This window comes from Ovis canadensis, chromosome 5, assembly GCF_042477335.2.
Source record: "Ovis canadensis isolate MfBH-ARS-UI-01 breed Bighorn chromosome 5, ARS-UI_OviCan_v2, whole genome shotgun sequence".
Lineage (NCBI taxonomy): Eukaryota > Metazoa > Chordata > Mammalia > Artiodactyla > Bovidae > Ovis > Ovis canadensis.
Genome location: NC_091249.1, coordinates 65,587,394 through 65,606,261, shown reverse-complemented (window position 1 = coordinate 65,606,261; position 18,868 = coordinate 65,587,394).

Here is an 18,868-nt window from a genome sequence, read left to right as displayed (position 1 = left end):
AGCGTGGGCCTGACTCCCGGACCCCGGGGTCGGTTCAGCTGCTGGGATTAGTCGAGCGCAGGGACTAATCCCGGATGAGCCTCCTTGTAAACCCGGATCGACCGCGGTTACGGCGTGGGTCGTGGGGGCTCCTTTATCCATTCCTTTACTCCGGCCTTCGCAAGGCTTGGACCCACCCCACGCCCCCTCGCTACTGTCGGCCCCCTCGCTACAATCGGAGACAAGTGGTTGGATCTGCTGTGCTGAAGATGTTGGGGCAGCAGGGGCAGAGTGGGAGGGGGCTGAGTGAAGACACCACCAAGATCAGGTCTGATCAGTTGTGCTCAAGCAAGCCTGGCAGTGGGGTCGGGAGTGGACACCCTGAAAGGAAGGGCAGAGGTCCCTCTGGCAGCCTCTGAATCCACAAAGGGTGAGATCAGCTCCCTGGCTCAGTGTGCAACCCTGTGCTCCCACCTTCCTCCAGTTACAGAATCTCCAACCCTTCCTCTACCAGTTAGGCCAGGGAGACCTGCGCCTAACCTTGAGGCCTCACTTCCTGATCAGAGGAGGCACTGAGTCAGCAAGAGGGCCCCATGTCATCTCCACCTCTGAGTTGGCCAGACAGTGAGGGCTGAGGAGCTCCTGTTGAGGCCAAGCCTTGGAAATGATGTCAGGGTTAAGGGACTTGGGTACTAGAATCCTGTCGCTGGTTGGTTTATTCATGCTACAGACATTTCAAGGTCTCTGGGAGAGGCAGACAGGTAAACAATGACCACATCATATGTTCAGCCCTGCCCTGAGCCGTAAATTCAGGCTGGAGAGCCAAAGGAGGTGCCTTTTCCAGCACCTTGCAGCAGGCTTCCTGGAAGAAGTTGGGCCAGAGCTGAGTTTTGAAGGGCAGCTGGGGAAGAGCCCACTGAGGAAGGGGTCTGCTTCCCAGGCTATGGAGTGGTGTGTGCAAGGGCCTGAAGGTACAGCAGGAGAAGATGAAGTGGTTCAGGAAGGCCAGAGAGATTGGAGAAGACAGGGGCCAGAGCTGGCAGGGCCTGCTGGTCAACCTAAGGAGGGCAAGGGAGTCACTCAGGGATTCTAAGCCTCTAAAAGGAGAGATCAGATTTGTGTTCTTTACAGATTCTAAAACTCTCCTCTTGCCTTCTCTGCCCAGGTTTCTGGAGATGCCTGGGGTAGAGGTGGAGGCATATACCCACAGATAGTGGGGAAGTGGAACCACAGCACAGTGTATGTCAGGAAATTCAGTCCCCATGTCCTTCCATCATTCCTGGAATCAAGAGAGATCTACATTAGAAATCTATCTGTAGCACTTCCTGTGGTATGAGCTTGGGCACATGACTGAGGCTTGGCTACTTCCATCTGTAAAATGGAGCTAATAATGCTTACCATCACAGAGGATTATTTGGGGACTTCAATGAAATAATGTGTCCACTCTTGTATTTAACACATATTTAACACCTACTGTGGGGCAGGCTCTGTGCCAGCTGCACTCATTTAAACAGGCCTGGTCCCTACTGTCTCTTAGAACTTCCATTCCAGTGGAGAAGACAGACAATAAACAAACAAATGAGATAATTATAGACTGTGTTAAAGCGCTGTGAAGGAAACAAACAGTGGGACATGAAGGAGGATAACTGGAGGTGGGGGAGAGGAGGGGGCTGCCTTGCTCAGTGTGGCCCAGGAAGCTTCTCTAAGGGAACCTTAAGTTTCAGAGCTTAAAACAGTATTCCAGTGCAGAAAATTACAGCTGCCAACACCCTGAGATGGGAGATAAAAAGGAAGTTAGCCTGTTTCATCTAAGATGCTAAGCTTTCTGTGGGCAGGAACTGAGGTCTCACTTCTTAGAACCTTCTGGATAAACATGGGATGAAGTAAATGGAAATGGAGAGGAATTTCCAGCTTGCTGGGCCAACCTGCCCACCTCTATCCCCTAGAGTATGTTGGGGTGGGGTGCTTTTGGCCTCTTAGCAGCCTGTCCATCTGCACAGCTTAATCTTCCCTCCAGCTGTTCTATACAGGAAAGGTCTCTGCCCACTCCTGTTCCTTTCCTGGGGTTCCCAATCCTCTCCTTGGACAGGTGGGGCAGCTTGGGGCCCCTCCAGAATCTTTTGATCAAAGGCCTGGATTGAAAATTATTTAGTGTCTGACCTGCAGAGGTTGAAGGTCCTTGGGGCCCTCTGGAGTCTCCCCCTCAGCCAGGGTCTCACTTCAGGGAGCCCTTGAGGAAAGCTTCCTCGCACATGGATATGTATCACACACAGCCACCCGTGCTGCAGAGTGCACACAGCTCCTCTCACCCGCTTACCATCCAGCTGCACATTGTGTCTCCATGGCAACCAGTAGGTCTGGTCCATGGATGTTAGAAATAAGTGCCAGAGGAAGAGGAAAGAGAGAGAGAGGAGCAACATTATAAATAAAGAGACTCAGGAAGATAGCCTTCCAAGGAGGCCCCTCTTTCTCCTTGCATCTCCTATCAGAAAGACCTGAATGGACTCTCAGTGCCTGAGAATGGAGGGCCTCAAGGTGGGCACTAAGCAATGGGCTGACAGCTGTCTGGACACAGGTAACTGGGGCCCAGTGGCCAGTGAAGGAGGAGCAGGATCAGGAGAATCTGAGCAAGTCAGGAGTTTGGGGCACAGAATACTTGGTCTGAGTAAAAGGCAGATGAAGGGGGAGGGACGGGAGACTTGGGGGAGCTTCTTTCCCTTCTTCCCAGCCTAATTGGCTGTTCAGGCTGAAACCACCTCTTAGTCACTTAGTCTAATTAGAATTGTTGGGAAGAAGACAGTGGGGGAGGGGAAGGAGAAGCTGGGGTGTGAAGGGGGAAGGGTGGGAGGAGAGGGAGCCCTGTGGGGGTGGGGAGTGGAGCGGAGTTCCTTCTCTCACCTTCCATCCATTCTGTCACCATCCAGTGGATGGGCTGGACTATAGCTGTCCAAGCTGTGGGTCACTCTAATCCCCCCACCCAGCTGTCACTCATGTTCCCTCACACACACCTGCTTTCTGCTTAGTGTCTGTCTCTTCCTCCAGCTCTTCCTCCTCCTCTGTCTCCTCGCCTTCATTTTCCCCCTTCCTCAGGGTCTCCCAATCCCTGGCCAACAACGTTTGCCATGAGGACTGCTGACTGAGGCAGATCCACTTTGGAGTGGAGGAGGGGCAAGGGGGTGGGATTATATTGAGAGCAGCCTCATCTTTTGGGAGTAAGACGGAAGAGAGCAGACACTACCCCAGTATGACTCCCCACACACGGACACACACACACACACACACACACACACACACATGCAACTCTATTCCCACTTCCCCCCCCTAACCAAGTCTCATCACCTTTCTGGAGTATGTGGAGCTGAAGTTGAACTGTCTGAATTGCCTTGGACAAGTAACTTAACCTCTCTGAGCATCAGTTTCTCTAGCTATTGAGATGGGGATAATAGTCCTAACTTTGTAGTGTAGATTTAAAAGGATAATGCATGTGAGCTGCTTAGAACAGTAAGTTGTGAGAGCTCAATGAACACAGCTTTTATCATCATCAGTCCCCAGCTCTTTTCCTTTCCTGGGGCCCTTCAGGAACCATATCGTGTGCATTTTCCGTTTCTTGTTCTTCTTCCCATTTATTGTGGCCCCCAAATTACTTCTCAACTCCTAGACTCAACCCCACTGCCCTGCTCTCAAGGCTTCTATCTGCGGGTGGCTGTCCTTGTTATGGGGTGGGGAGGGGACAGGGAATAGAAGGTTAGGCTTGATTCCTGCCCCCGCCCGCCCACGGGGCCAGGATGGGAGGTTCAGGACATACCCTCCTCCAGTCTGGGGACTGGTTTTCCCTCCTCTGCAGGACTCCAAGAAGAGGGAAAGGGACAGCCATAAATGATGTAGGGGAAGTGCACTTGCTGAGGGGGACAAGAAGGGATAAGCTGAGTCCAGAAGCCTAAATATTTCATGGGGCTGCAGCACTGGGAAGGGCAAAGTCCCCGAGCTGTGTTTGTGAACGTGCCCTGGACTCCACGTGGCTTGGAGCTGTTCCACATGCTCAGTGCCCGCACCTCATGGGAAACTGCCCACAGTGAACCCTTTCCTGGCCAGGAACGTGTCTCCGTACGTGCATATTTTATTTCTTACAGCTGTGGTAGTTTGTTCAGGCATGAAGCTGAACAAACTATTTTGACAAGGTCACGTTTTTCTTACCTGTATCTCCGTTTCCCCCTCTAGATGCCCCAGGACTGATGCCCTTGCCATCAGGAGAGCTGCTGTTGGCAAAAGCTGGTGGGGAGGGGGTAGGGGCAGGGCTGGTAGGGATGAGGTCTCTCTGATTTCCTGTCTCTGTCCGTCATGGTTGACTGAAGAGCAAGGTATCTAATGAGAGCAGGTGGGGAGTGGGTGCCGAGCAGCAGGGTCTAGTAGCTCCTCTGTCTCCTGCTTAAAGAGGAGCTGAGGGACAGCTTCTGCCAGATCTCTGCCTCCAGGTGGCCCCTGTCGGCTGCTCTCCATGATCCTTTTCCTGACTCCATATCTAAGAGGGGGATTAGAAGGTGCCCTTGTGATCTCTGTCACAGGTTCTTCTTTATCCTTTTCTTTGACCTTGCCCAGTCTGTCATTATTTCATTTCTATGTTTACTTTTTCGATTTCTGTCTCTTCTCACTAGAATAAAAGCTTGCTTGCAGGAGGCAAAAATCTTGTTTAACTTATTTGTCAGCCCTCAACAAATGTTTGCTGAAAGAACGAATGAATGAATGAATGGGAGGAAATCTGTTTGGGGTTTCTGCAACCTGAGCAAGAAAAGGAGGCAGAGGGAGGGTGGTGACAGGTGAACAGGGATATGGGTGAGAGGGCTGTGGTGGAGACGAGGAAGGAGGTGTGGAAGGTGGGTGGGATGGGGATGAGAGGGAGACTGGGGAAGAGGGCTGTGAGGAGGGGGCTAGGGTGGAGGTAGATGGAGCTGGAGCCATGAGGCATGGGCTTTGGGGGAAGGGATCCAGGCCTCCAGAGGGGCTAGAGGCAGGTACTTGGGCAGAAAGAGATCAAGTCTGGAATAGAAAGCTAAGGACAGGCTCTACCTTCAGCAAGGCTACACTTGGAATTCGGGTTTGGGGTCAGAGTAGGTGGAATGCAGAAATCTACCAGGAATAGCTGAGCCATGGGAGTTTCCCAGGGCCTGCTGCTGGTACCATCAGTGTTCCTCCAACTTACCCTCATCTGAAATCTGGGCCAGATGCCCAGTCTGAGAGCCCCTCCCTTTGCCCTTCTAAGCCCATAAACAGGAAATGCCCCAGGCTGGGCTGACCAGTGCCGCCCTCAGAGAAAGAGTCAGGAATGTCCCAGAGCAGGAGAGAGGGAGGTACACAAAATCAGTAGGGGGTCCTGACTCTGATTACCCAAGCTTCAGAAGCTTCTGTCTGCCCAAATCAAAGGTGACAGCAATATTAACTCTTAGCACTAAGCCCATAGAGGAACCGGGGCTTAAAGGAGGAATCCTTTCCCAGGGCTCTTCCTTATCCCTGGGCCCCCTCCTGAGGCTGTGGCTTCCTGAGAAGGCAGGAAAGGGACAGGGGTGGTAGCCTGGGGTGGGGATGGGGAGACTCCCATCTGATAGATGGTGTCTCCCCCAGCATTGGTCAGAGTGGCTGTGGAGGGGGAGGCAGAAAAGATTGGAGGTGCTGTGCACCTGCAGTGGTTGTCATGGCAACCTGACTTGTATCCCAAGAGGGTGGCCTGGAACACAAGGGTGGAAACACACACACACATACACACACACACACACACGGCCAAAGGTGGAAACACACACACACACACACACACGGCCAAAGGTGGAAACACACACACACACACACACACACACACACACGGCCAAAGGTGGAAACACACACACACACACACACACACACGGCCAAAGGTGGAAACACACACACACACACACACACACACACGGCCAAAGGTGGAAACACACACACACACACACACACACACGGCCAAAGGTGGAAACACACACACACACACACACACACACACACACACACGGCTTTGCAGAACTCTATCCCTGAGAGAGCCCTATCAGCTTCCCGGCTTCTGCTCTCTACTTCCCTGGGTGAGGCTGAGACCAGGGACTGAGCCTGAGAAAAAGCTGTATGGGGGAGGGGCAGGGATGGGGAGGCCCTCCACAAGGCAGGGTGTGCTTCCCAAGGGTGTCAGTGGAGGGGGGAGCGCATGGAGGGTCCCTGAGGTGGTGTCCCTGGTATATGTAGAGGATGTGTCTACTCAACTCACCCACTGCCAATCCTGCAGTCAGACCACACAGGAGAGGGACTTGGGAGGGAGATGATTATTAACAAAGACAACAGCAATCACAGTTAACCTTAATTGAGAGCTTATTAAATCCCAGTCCTGTGATTGTGGTGAGCATTTTACAGGCAGTCTCATTTGATCCTCACAACAACTGTACAAGGTAGGAATTATTAGCCCCATTTACAGATGTGAAAACTGAGATTCTAAGAGGTGAAGTAACTTGCTGTAGGTCTAGGAACTGGAAAGAGACAGGGCAAGACTCTGCAGGAGGGGAGAAGGCAAAGGACAGAGTGCCAACCTCAAAGGCCACTTGTCCTATCCCCAGGCCCCACATGACACTCCTGCCCGTGTGCCCCCATGCACCTTGGCAGAGCTAGTCTGGTACTGTGCCAAGAGGCAGGGCCTGGGAACCTCAGATTGCTGGACTGGGGCAGCTGAGGGTACCTGTGAGGATGTGGGGACACTAAGCAGCGGGCACCGTGATTGGCACGAGCCAGGGGAGCGGCTGGCAGCCTTGCTCCTGGTAAACATGAGGAGAGGTTACTTCACAAGGAAACAGTAATTAACTTTAATTAGCACCTTGCATCTCGGAATATTATTAACATCTCAATTTCTCTAATCAAGGCAGCAGGAGAGGGGCGGCATCTGCCTTGCCGACTCCTTCCTGGCCGTGCTCCCTGGCTTGGTGTGGTTTCTGGCCAGCCCCTTCCCCCTGGATGGCACCCAAGAGCACCTCCTCAGAGCCGGGCTGCCAAGGGGAGCCAGGGAGTGAGGGGAGCCTAGACTGACAGGACAGAGACAGGAGGTCCAGGGCACGGACACAGGAGCCAGCAGTACAGCAGGAGTCCTGGGGCCTGCACCCTTTGTGTGGCCACCTATGTTTCCAAGCAGACTATAAGCACCCAAAGAGGGCTAGGCTGCGGCCCCCATCAGAGAACAGCCCGGTTGCCTCATGGTCCCCTCTCCCTCCCTCCCCTTCTCCTCCCTTCGCCCCTCTCCTTTCTTCTCCCTCTCTCAGGTCTTTCTCTCCCTTCTTTCCAACTCCCCTTCTCCTCCTCACTCTAATTTTCCATTTCAACACGGATTTATTAAGCATCCTTTACAGGCCAGGGACTGCCCTCCCCCATTGGGAATGCAGCAATGGACACCATTGGATAAATCCTGCCCTGGGGAGTTTAGAATCCCACAGAAGAGATAAAGCTTGGGCATAAAGAACTGTAATTGGGCTCCATCCTGATAGACATCATAATAGAGGTGTAGATAGAAGGCTGGGATGGGGGCGATTCTAGGAGGGAGGAAGAATGGGAGAGGCAGGGACCCAAATGGGTTGGGGGGAGGCCAAGACAGAGACCATCTTGGAAGCCACCATGAAGGCAAGGGAATCCTGAGGCAGGGAGGGTACAGGGAGCTGTTCAGCCCTCCTCAGAAGGCCAAAAAGGGAGAGGAGGCCTTGAGGGCGTAGCAGGTGCCTCTCTCGTCCTTACAGCCACCCTCCATGGCTGTTAACCCTGCCACATGTCTGATATTAATAACTGACTATCCTCCTTGGTCTAATTACAGTGGCTTGCTGCTTGCACAATTGGTTTCTTATTTGGCAGTGTCCTCATGGCTTTCTCCTCATTCCACCCAATTTGTATATATTGAGTGCCTACTGTGTCTTTTTTTTTAAGGAGACATATTTGTTTTAATTTTTATTTATTTGCCTTTTAGTTGTGGCTGTGGGCTTTTTATTGCATCATGTGGGATCTTTTGTTGTGGCACAGGGACTCTCTAGTGATGTCAGGCTCAGTAGTTTCACATACAAGCTTAGCTGCTTGAGGCACATGGGATCTTAGTTCCCTGACCAGGGATCAAAACTGAGGCCCCTGCATTGCAAGGGTAATTCTTAACCACTGAACCACCAGGTAAGTCCCTGAGCACCTTCTAAGTCTTGAGGCCCAGGTGTGCCTGGAGTAGGTTCCAAAGGCCGGGGGTCCTCACAACAGGGTCAGGAGGGGTCATGGTTCGTAGAGCTGCCTACAGGTCTGACATCTCAGCAAAAAAAAAGGCAGTATGCACTGGGAGTTCCCTCAGGGAAGAGGCTGGTTCCACATTGGCCTCAGCAGTACTTTTGCCTGCACAGTTACACTTCCCTTCCATCTCTGTTCTAACAGAGGACAGTGCCAGAAGGCTAAGGTTCAACTGCAAATCTTGTCCAACATAACCCAGAGGGCAGGGTAAATGTTCAGTGGAGACCCTATGTCACGTTGCCAGGTATAGAATGAGGCTGGTTTTGTCAGATCACCCTACTGTGCATTTGCTTTTATTTTGCTCTTACTCTACTTGCCAGTTATGATCATCCTTGGGTGAGGCCTACAGCATCTCATTTAATTCTCACAGGAATGTAAAGAAGCAGGGATTATCATACCCATTTAACATTGAGGGGAAAAGACTATGAAGTGACTGGCCCCTCGCTGGTCAGAAGTGAAAGCAGAGCAGGGCAAGGCCCACTGTGGCTGCCTCAGGATCACTTTCTTTATTTCCAGTCTCCCCACTTGATTGTGAGCCTGGCCTCAGCCTGGAGCTGGGGCACTGGGGCACTGGGAGAGGCCTGAGCAAGTCCCCTGCCTTCAAGGACAATGAGGGAGCAGCCCCTCGCCTTTTAGCAAACCCTAGCTCTCTCCCTTCCTCCTCCCCTTCCCCCTCCCCCTCCCCCCCCCCCAACTCCTCCCCACCCCCGCTCCAGCTCTCCAGGGCCAGGGGGCTGCGCCTCTGTAATTGCAGAGTAGCCTGCACAGGGCGGGGAAGAATCTGACGTTTCCAAAGGCCTTTTTGATGTTGGTGATTATGGCGATGATGAGGCTGTCCATCTCCCACCAAGACTGGGGCCTTTTTTGTTTCTCTCTCAATCGGGGTCTTTCTGCCTCTCTCTGTCCTGAGGACTGGTGGGGATCAGCACTTGCTCCTCTTTGGGGGAAGAAGGAGAAGGAATGTCCGAAGTGAAACCTGGGGAATCAGTCCGTCCTTCACCTTCCCCGAGCTCTAGGGTTTTCGGAGGTGATCATTAGCATTATATTTGCATAAGGAACAATTGAGAAGATTGGAGTCTTGCCTCAGAGGAAACACCTGCCAGGAACTGTGAATGAAAGCCTTTCCCGCCTCCCACCCTGAGATCCCTCCCACCCCCACCGCAGGATGGGGGAAGTGGCAGGAACCCAGCGTGCCTAATGACGATGATGATGACAATGTGGTCACACATCACAGTTATCATTCCCAGAGAGCCTACTGAGCTCCAAGCACTAGAGTGTGTCTTCTGTTTTCTCTTAGTCCTCACAGCCACTCAAGGTGGCACATTTTATTATTCCGTAATACAGCTGACAGAGGAGGAAGCTGAGGCTCAGCTGCCCCGAAGTCATCTAGATGGTGACAGTGGCAGAGCTGAGTTTTGGAATGGGGCGTATGCCCTCATGCCTTCAACCACTTACAGCGGATTGGGGTGCTCTGAGCTCACCTCGGGCACCTAAGAACCAATCTCTGTGGGCCCAGGGAATCCCGGAGGATTAGAACAAGGGCGCCAAGACAGGCTCCTACACACAGACACACACTCACACACTCATGCACAACTGCTCTGCCCTGCCCCCACCTGTGCTTCTGGAGGCAGAGGAGCTGGGCTGACTTGGCTCATAACCAGGTTAGCCAAGATCCAATTAGCTAGTTAGCGCAGGCAGAGCTGGGGGCAGGCAGAGCACGCAGGAGGGCCAGGACGGATGGATCGGGTAATACGCAGAGACAGCCAGAGACAGCGGCTCCGCGCTAACCTGATAAGCAGCTCCCAACATCAATGAGGCCCAGCCTGGCAAGCAGAGGAGGCCCCAGTCCTGGGCGGCTGGCAAGGGTGCAGGGACAGCCTCTGACCCTCCGTTTCCTGACCCTGGCCACCACACAGCCTTGCACAGTGCCCTCATCCTCTGGTCTCCCGTCAGCAGCACCCACTCCTGCTCTGCCTCCTCTGAGGGTTTTGGGGTAGGCAGCTTCTGCAGGATATGTTTTCATCAAATGAGTTTGGGAATGTCTGTGTCAGGCAAGGAAGGTATGGGTGAGACCATTACCTCCTGCAGCTGGGAGGGCAGGGCTGAAGCAGCTGGAGGAATTGTTGGGAATCGGTGCTGAAATAATAATAGCTATTATTTGTGGAATTTGCTATGCACCAGGTACCGGGGAAACCATTTATATGTAGTCTCTCTTTTATACCTACAACAACCCTTTACTGTAGGTACTATTAGAATCCCCATTTTGCAGATGAGGAAACGGAAGCTTACAGAGGTTTAGAAACTCGCCCAAAGTCACACGACTATCAAGACTCCTCAGCCTCAAAACCACCATACTTTGTACTACCCCTGAACTGGGTGCAGGATTAACAAGAACGTAACTGATGGTCATACTTCTTGATTTGTGTGTGTGTGTGTGTATATAATTCTTTTGCTTTAGAATTTACAAAGGCTTTTTGGATTTATCCTGACAAGTCCGTAAGGTAGATGTTTTATTTCTAATCCCTACTTTTGCAGAGAAAAGAAATCAAGGTTTGGAGGGTCAAAGGTGACCTGCCTGAAGCTTCATAGTTGGTGAGTAACAGTCAGAACTTGAACCCAGGCCAGGTCCTTCTGCTCCTAGTCTAGTGCTCTTGAGGAGACAATGGAAAGAGAAAGAGACATCCTATCTCTAAATCAAGAGTGGCTGGTTCATCTATTTACTCACTGGTCACAAGCCTGTTTGAAGGATTGTGCAAGGCACTGTGCTAGGCATGCTTATTTAGGGGTGGAGAAAGCAAACGTTTTCCTGTCTCCATGGAGCAGGTGGAGAAGAAAGCCTTGAAGTTCAGTGTCCAGGGATATGGAGCTGCATTGGTCAGGGGACACCAGGGAATGAAGGCCCAGAGAAGGGTGTGCCCCTTATGATACCAGGTCATCTCTGGTCTGATTTCCTCATTTTTCACAGACTACAGCTGAAGCCCAGAGAGTTAAATAACTCCCCAAGGTCACATGTGGACAAGTGAACCAGGACTCCTGACTCTAAGACGAGTTTCCCCTCAGCCCGGGGCCTCCCGTCCACAGCAGCATGTACTCATTCAGTCGTGTCCAACTCTTTTCAGCCCCATGGACTGTAGCCTACCAGGCTCCTCTGTCCATGGGGTTTTTTGGGCAAGAATACCGGAGTGGATTGCCATCTCCTACTCTATGGGATCTTCCTGACCCATGTCTCCTTCACTGGTAGGCAGATTCTTTACTACCGAGCCACCTGGGAAGCCTTTACAGCAGAATGGGGACTTCTTTACCTTCTGACCTCAAAGTTCTGTTTGACATCCCCTAACACCCACCAGTGAAGGAAAAGATGCTGTGCCAACCATCCCTAGGGGGAAGCGCCCCCACGTCCCTTTGTCTGGGCTCTGGGAGAAGACAATTAGTGGAATTCTTGCCGCTTCAGGCCATTTGGGGCTTTGGGGTTGGAACTCCAGAGATGCAGAGGTGCGTATTAAGCAAGACATCATGAGGAAGGCGGGCACAAAACAGCATGTGGGCCACACCCAGGTGGGCATGCATCTGTGCTCCTCTCTGCTTTCCCTGATACTGGCACCAGAAGGGTTAAGACGTCCCCAGCCCAGGAGACTGAGGAGCTGTCTGTGCAGGAAGCTGCTCTCCCAGTCCCCAAGGCCTCAGGGAGTGGGGAGGGGAGCCGCTGGCTCAGTCTCTTTCCCAGGCTCCTCAGCCTCCCTGGGGATCCAGCTACATGCCAGAGAGGTGACCCTTGACCCTTCCCCCTCCACCCACCCGCCCTCCCCAGCCTAAATGGGTAAAGACTCTGATCCCTGCTCAGGGTGCTGGGAGTGTGGGATCCCCCTCTACTTCCTCACCTCGGTTTTCCCACCATCTCACTTATTCCCCTTCGCGCCTCCCTTCACTCTTGTTTCAGAGTCATCATATTCATATTCAGACCCCTGAGTTTCTCCGCTTCACCCCAGTTCTGGGGCCCCAAGCCTCTCCTCCCAGCCCCCTGCATTTGTAATTTTCTAAAAATAAAAGCCTGTGTTTCAAGTAGGCAGCTCCGGAAATATACAATCCAGGCCAGGCATCCGCCGGGTGGGGACAAGGAAGGACAGTGTCCAGAGAAATACCACACAACAGCCCCCACCTTCCCAGGTAAACACAGGAACACAGTGTGTTCCTGATGAGAAAGAAGGTAGGAGTAGGGGATGGATGTGGGGGGCTGGGTGGAGAAGACTCCTCTGGGTGGGGCTCTTGAACTAAGGTCCCTAACAGGGAACAGAAAGCGGTCTCCCTGTGGCCGCTCCTGTCTGTCTTCACAAGTGATTGCTCCCCTCCTACCTCCTCAGCAATTACTTAGTGAGGTGGAGGGCTGCCTTCCCCTATGGAATCATCCGGAGTCAGGACTATGGGTGGCAGATAGACTGGGACCAAATTATACCTAACTTGGCTAAGACCCACTCCCTCGCTGGCCCTCATGGACCTCCTGGCTGGAATTTGTCTAACTGCCCAATTTGAGGCAGTCACAAGCAGTAAAAATAAACATCTGAGGATGTCCCAAGCCATAATAATAATTAACTGGAAGAATAATAGCTCACATTTTTTTAAGCACTTACTATGTGTCCAACCCGGGGTAAATATTCATGTGTCCTGTGTGCATGCTCAGTCATGTCTGACTGTTTGCGACCCCATGGACTGTAGCCCACGAAGCTGCTCTGTCTGTGGAATTCCCCAGGCAGGAATACTGGAAATGGGTAGCCACTCCCTTCTCCAGGGGATCTTGCCGACCACCCAGGGATCAAACCCAATACTCCTACATTGGCAGGCAAATTCTTACCCACTGTGCCACCTGGGAAGCCCTGGACCAAGTAATTAATACTACACATGCTACGCTGAAGAACTGAACTGTGGTGTTGGAGAAGACTCTTGAGAGTCCCTTGGACTGCAAGGAGATCCAACTAGTCCATTGTAAAGGAGATCAGTCCTGGGTGTTCTTTGGAAGGACTGATGCTAAAGCTGAAACTCCAATACTTTGGCCACCTCATGCAAAGAGTTGACTCATTGGAAAAGACTCTGATGCTGGGAAGGATTGGGGGCAGGAGGAGAAGGGGATGACAGAGAATGAGATGGCTGGATGGCATCACTGACTCGACAGATGTGAGTTTGAGTGAACTCCAGGAACTGGTGATGGACAGGGAGGCCTGGTGTGCTGCAATTCATGGGGTCACAAAGAGTCAGATACAACTGAGTGACTGAACTGAACTGAAGATATGCTACATTCTTACTTAATCCTGTCAGGAGTCAATTTTTATCATCCTTAATTTATCAGCAAGGAAACTGAGGCACAGATTGCTCAAGAGCTGACCCAGCCCCAGGTCATGCTAGTAAATGGCATCCTGACAGCCGACTGACCCTTGTTAACCCCAGCCAGTGTGACTCCTGCAGCAGCCTCACAGGCGGGGCCCCCACTGGCCTGACTGCTTCCTTCAGAGGGAGGCTGGGCAGGGCCTCAGGCTCAACAGGGCTTACCCACAGCACAACAGGGAAGGAGACAAAGACTGGAGAAGCTGCCCCTCTCTCTGCTGAGCATCTTGGGGCCCTTTCCCAGGCTCTTGCCTGGCCGTGGTGCTTTTCCCCATACCTCGGTTTTGCCCCTAAAGAGAAGGAGCCCCTCTTCTCAGGCCCAAAGGAGCTATCCAGCTCTTCCTCTACGACCCACAATCAAAACCAGAGAGCAAGCATTTTGAATTGCAGCCTTTTGGGTTTAAACAAAATGTATCTGTCACATGGGAATTCGACGGTATACCGGTGCCTGGGAGAATCCCACAATTAAAGTCAGTAATACAGGTAAACACTTAGGCCAGCACCCAGCATATATATACAGTAAGTGGATCTGGGGTCCCTCATGGGGCCCCTGAGATGCATCACCCATGGTAATACTATTGTTAGCATTACCAGCTTATCAGCTACTATTATCAATCTCAAGCCTGATACTGCGCTGAGCACTTTACAGACATTTAGTATTTTCCATGACCTATAAGTTAGATGCTACTTATCCTCATCTTACAGATGAGAAAACTGAGGCGAAAGTCTCATAGTACATGAACGAGCTGGGATTTGAACCCAGGCCTATAGGTTAGTGGCTTTCTTGTAGTTACTCAGCTCCTGAATGACTGGCCCTTGTGCCTGTCCCACAAGTACACAGGCCCCTCTGGTAAAGTTGGCAGCATTTCCTGAAATTCCAAAACTGCTCCAAGCAGTTCTGATGGGAGTGTCCTGCGACTTGGGTCAGGCTTTGCTTTAGCCCTCCAGTTGGCTGCTGGCCAGCACTCACCTTCCTGTATCAAACTCTTCTGATCAATAACTAGGGGATGCTTTTATGTTCATAAAGCACCCACTAAAATACCATCTCATTATTATAATTCTTGATAGTCCTTCCCACCAAAGAATCCCCTTTCCCTTTTCCTGTTTGTCAGCTGAGCTACTAATTTATGAGTCCCCTTTGTCCTTTGCTTTTAGGTTCTACCCAATCCTCCCTCCTATTTGACCTTGGGGGTCCAGGATAAATTCCATTTAAACTCCCCCTTCCCCACTCCTACCCATATGGCCTTGAGACAGAAATTTAACTCTAGCCCCTCTGTCTGCCCACCCTGTTATCTCTTTCTCAATATTTCTCTGGATGTCACTCCTGCTTCTCTGACTGCCTCTGGTGTCTCTATCATTGCCTCCCTCCCCTGAGCCAATGCCACAGAACCGCCCAACATGTGTAAGTGTGACTGCCTGGAAAATGTAACTTTCAAAGAGACTGAAGTTGAGTGACAGTAAACAGAACCTTGGAGACCCAGACATCATCTCGGGTATACATGGACTCAGCAGCAGGAACTTAGACATAAGGCAAGATGGGAGAGAGAGAGGGATGGGACAATCAAAAGAATGAGCTGGAGGAAGAAATGGGAAATGGGGGAGATGATATCGATTCAACCAGGCCAAAAGAATCCTTGACTGTCAGTGTCGGAATAGCCCTTAGAGATCAGCCAGTCCAGGAGTGGCAAAGGAGTTTCAAGTTAATGCTAAATGATGAATAGCAGCTGCCTGGAAAGTGTCCTGAGAAGAGAGTGTCGTTATTGATTAGAAATGTCTGCCATGGGCACTGGATTAGAAATGGTAGCATGGGTGCCAGAATTTACATCCCTGATCTAGTTTCTATCTCTTCATTCTGGAGCAACCCAAAGGTGAAGAGACCTGTTCAAGGGTCTCAGGGCCCTTGTTGTCCCCTAAGATCCAAGTGAAAGTTGTACGATACATCCTAGACAAAGTCAAGGGACCCAGGGAAACTGGATCCTTAGTAGGGGATAAGATCAGCCAACTTGAAGCTGTGGAGAAGGCCATGGCGGCATCCCTCACTGGACACTGAAGGAGTGCTCAGTTCTTACTGGGTGATCAGTTGACTGGATGTGCCCAGTCCCCAGCTGTATCACCTCTGACCTCTGGCCCCTTCCATCTTAGTCCACCCAGGGAGGACAGAAGGCTCCCTGGAGCAGAGACCCTGGCTCTCTCTAGACAAACAGTAGAGAACAAAGGCAGAGGGAGGCAAAGGAGGGGGAAATGGTCTTGGGGCAGGGATGGCCTCCACAGGAGCAAGGCACTGACTGTGCTGTGGAGAGGGCCTTGGAGGAGATGGCAGTTAGGAGACCATCACAGAGGCGCCTGTGCAGGTTTGGTGTGTGGGCCAGAGGAGAAGAAAGAACCTCCAGGTGACAAGAGCTGCAGAATGGGGATAATGATACCCTGACAAAGTAGTGGGAGCTTGGAGCTTAGCCCGGCCAGGTGCTGGCACCGCTAAGCCATGATGCACCACTTCCAGGCTGGGGGGTGTGGGTGGCGGAGGGCAGGGAGGTGGGCCAAAGTGCCCAGCATCAGCACAGCCTTAGAGGTTTGCTACTGAACTTCTGCCTCCCTCCCAGTCTCTGTCTCTGTTGCTTTTCCCTTGTCTTCCTTTCCTAGCCTGTCTCTTCCTTTCTCTTCTCTCCCTCCCTGTACTGCTCTCCACCATCATCTCCACCAGGAGCGGAAATTGGGAAGGGAGTGGTGACAGCAGAGGTGACACCAAAAGATCTGGGCACTGCTTTCCTGCAGATCACCTGCCCAAGGTTCTGAAAAGAACCCAGGCTGTGAAAATGTCCAGGAGCAGCGGATCCGATGTGGACACCTCACCCAGTTTACCACACAAGGAAACCAAGAGACCAGAGAAGTGAAGACCCCGCCCAAGTCAGAGTCACACTGATTTGCATACTACTTTCCATCTCCTTTCTGCTGCTGAGCATGCCTAGATTTTTCCTAGGAACCACCGCTTCCCTGATTCTGTCCATGAGATCTTAGGGTGGCCTATGACTGGAGCTGGCCCATCTGTGCCATCCATCCCTGGGTCACAAGTTTTGGTAACAGCTGATCCAGCAAGAGTGCTTTCTTTCCATTGGATTTGTCCAAGTTGGTAAGTTTTAAGCCTAGAGCTGCTTAAAACGCTTGGGGAGTAACTATTAAAGAGTAAAGCCAACACAAAGGAGAGGAGAGCCAAGAGCTGAAGAGAGACAGATGCCAGATGACATTGTCTAAGTGCTTGTATCCAGCTATACCTGAAGTCTAACTTTAGACTTTTCAGTTATGTGAGTAAAACTTAAGCCAGACTGTGTTGGATGTACATCAAAGAGACTAAGGCAGCTTAGAGAAACAGGAGGACAGAATGACCACCAGAGACAGACAGTTGTAGGAATGAGGACCAAGTCTGATAGGAGAGCAAAGGAAAGTGAAGCAGGGGGAGGGCTGGTCCATTAGCATTACCGAACTGACGTTCAACAGTGAAACAGGAATACCAGAGTTTATTGGAAAGAAAGCACAGCTCAAGACAATCCTGCAGGTGAGTTAATCCGAGGTGGGGTGAAAGCTTTCTTCCTGCTACATAGGCCGTCTATCTGTGTACTAACACAAGTCCACCTGAGCCCCCAGCCTGCACAGGGTATGGGTCAACAGAGGGTGGGGAGGAAGGCAAGGGCAGTTAGCGTTTATTTTGACAGTCAGCAGCCAGTTGCAACGGACGTCCCTATTAATAGCTCTTAAGACTTTTAACAAGCTTCATTCCAAGACAGATCTTTAAAGACAAATGAAAACATTCAACCAATCCCTGCTTATCACGTGTGTTCAGCATTGCCCCTCCCTGACCCATTCCTTATCAGACATCCCCAGATTTCATCTGATTTACAGGATACTAAGTGATAAACAAGAGAGACAGAAGGAGGAACTAAGTCACAAGCTTGACTCATCCACGGTCCAGGTTGCCTGGCTCCGACATGTGCCAGATGCAGCCCAGGGTGGGTGATCACAGCTTTCCTTGCTGTTACTGCATGATATGCTGAAACCCCATCGATTATAACCTAATGGGATGACCTCCTGGGGACCACCAACCTCGAGTCTTGTCTGTGCTGCTTGAAGGAGGTGCCAGGTGTAGACGGGCATGGTGGGAGGAAATTATGCCCTGTGCTGATAAGGAACTCCCTTCCCTTGTCCCAGACACACCAATGTCTGCCTTGCAGGGGTGAGAGGGAGGACACGGCCCTAAAGAAAGACAGAGAGGGTGGAGGGTCTATTGCCTGGTGCCTGGGAGTGACTTCTCTCTTTACTCTTCTCCATTTCTCTCACTTCCCCTCATTGGGAAATGATCAATGTTTTTTTATGCATTTATGTAGTATATGCGTACATACAAAATTCAATATATAAAAATACATACAATATTCAAGCAGTTGTCATTCTCCCTATTAACTCTGTTTTAGAGAAATTTCCATGCTTCCCAGTTAAGATCTGCTTCATCCTTTCTTACAGTAGCATGGTAATTCTGTTTATTTATCCACTCCCTTACTGATGGACACTGAGGTTGTATCTGACTTTTTTACTGTTGTAAACAAGACGTCTCACATGTTTTGTGCAGTGAACACCTAATATACCTTGTGCACACGTATAAGTGTTTCTTGAGGATTCATTCCTAGAAGAGGGATTGCTGGCTCAAAGTGTGTATGAATTTTTCATTTTGAAAGGTACTGCCAAGTTGAAGTGGAGACCTTTTTCCTGTGAAGGGGCTGAACCAGGGATGAAAGGCACCTGGGGTGGAAAGAGCATGAGCTTTCGAGGGTTCAGGTTCAAATCCTGGCTCTCCCGTCTTCTTCCTGTGTGACCCTGGATAAGTCATTTAACCTATCTGAGTTTCAGTTTCCATAACTGCAAAGTGGGGACCATTAAGCACTGCCTTACAGGCAGTTGCATGGATTAACTGGCTTCCTGTAGGTCAAGCTACTAGCGTTAGCCTGGTACACAGTAGGCTCTTGGCCGAGGTAGCACCCTTTCCCTGTCTGGACCCCTTTTGCATTAATTGTGGGAGGACAGCTCTGGGGAGAGGCTGGAGGAGTATCTTAAGAAGAATGTTAGGACAGAGTCAGGACTCCAATGATTCCCTCTATAGGTCACCCAGGCAATTCTGGGAATTAGGGACCATTTCAAGTAAAGCAAAAGGATCTGCTTTGGAGAACACAGCCTG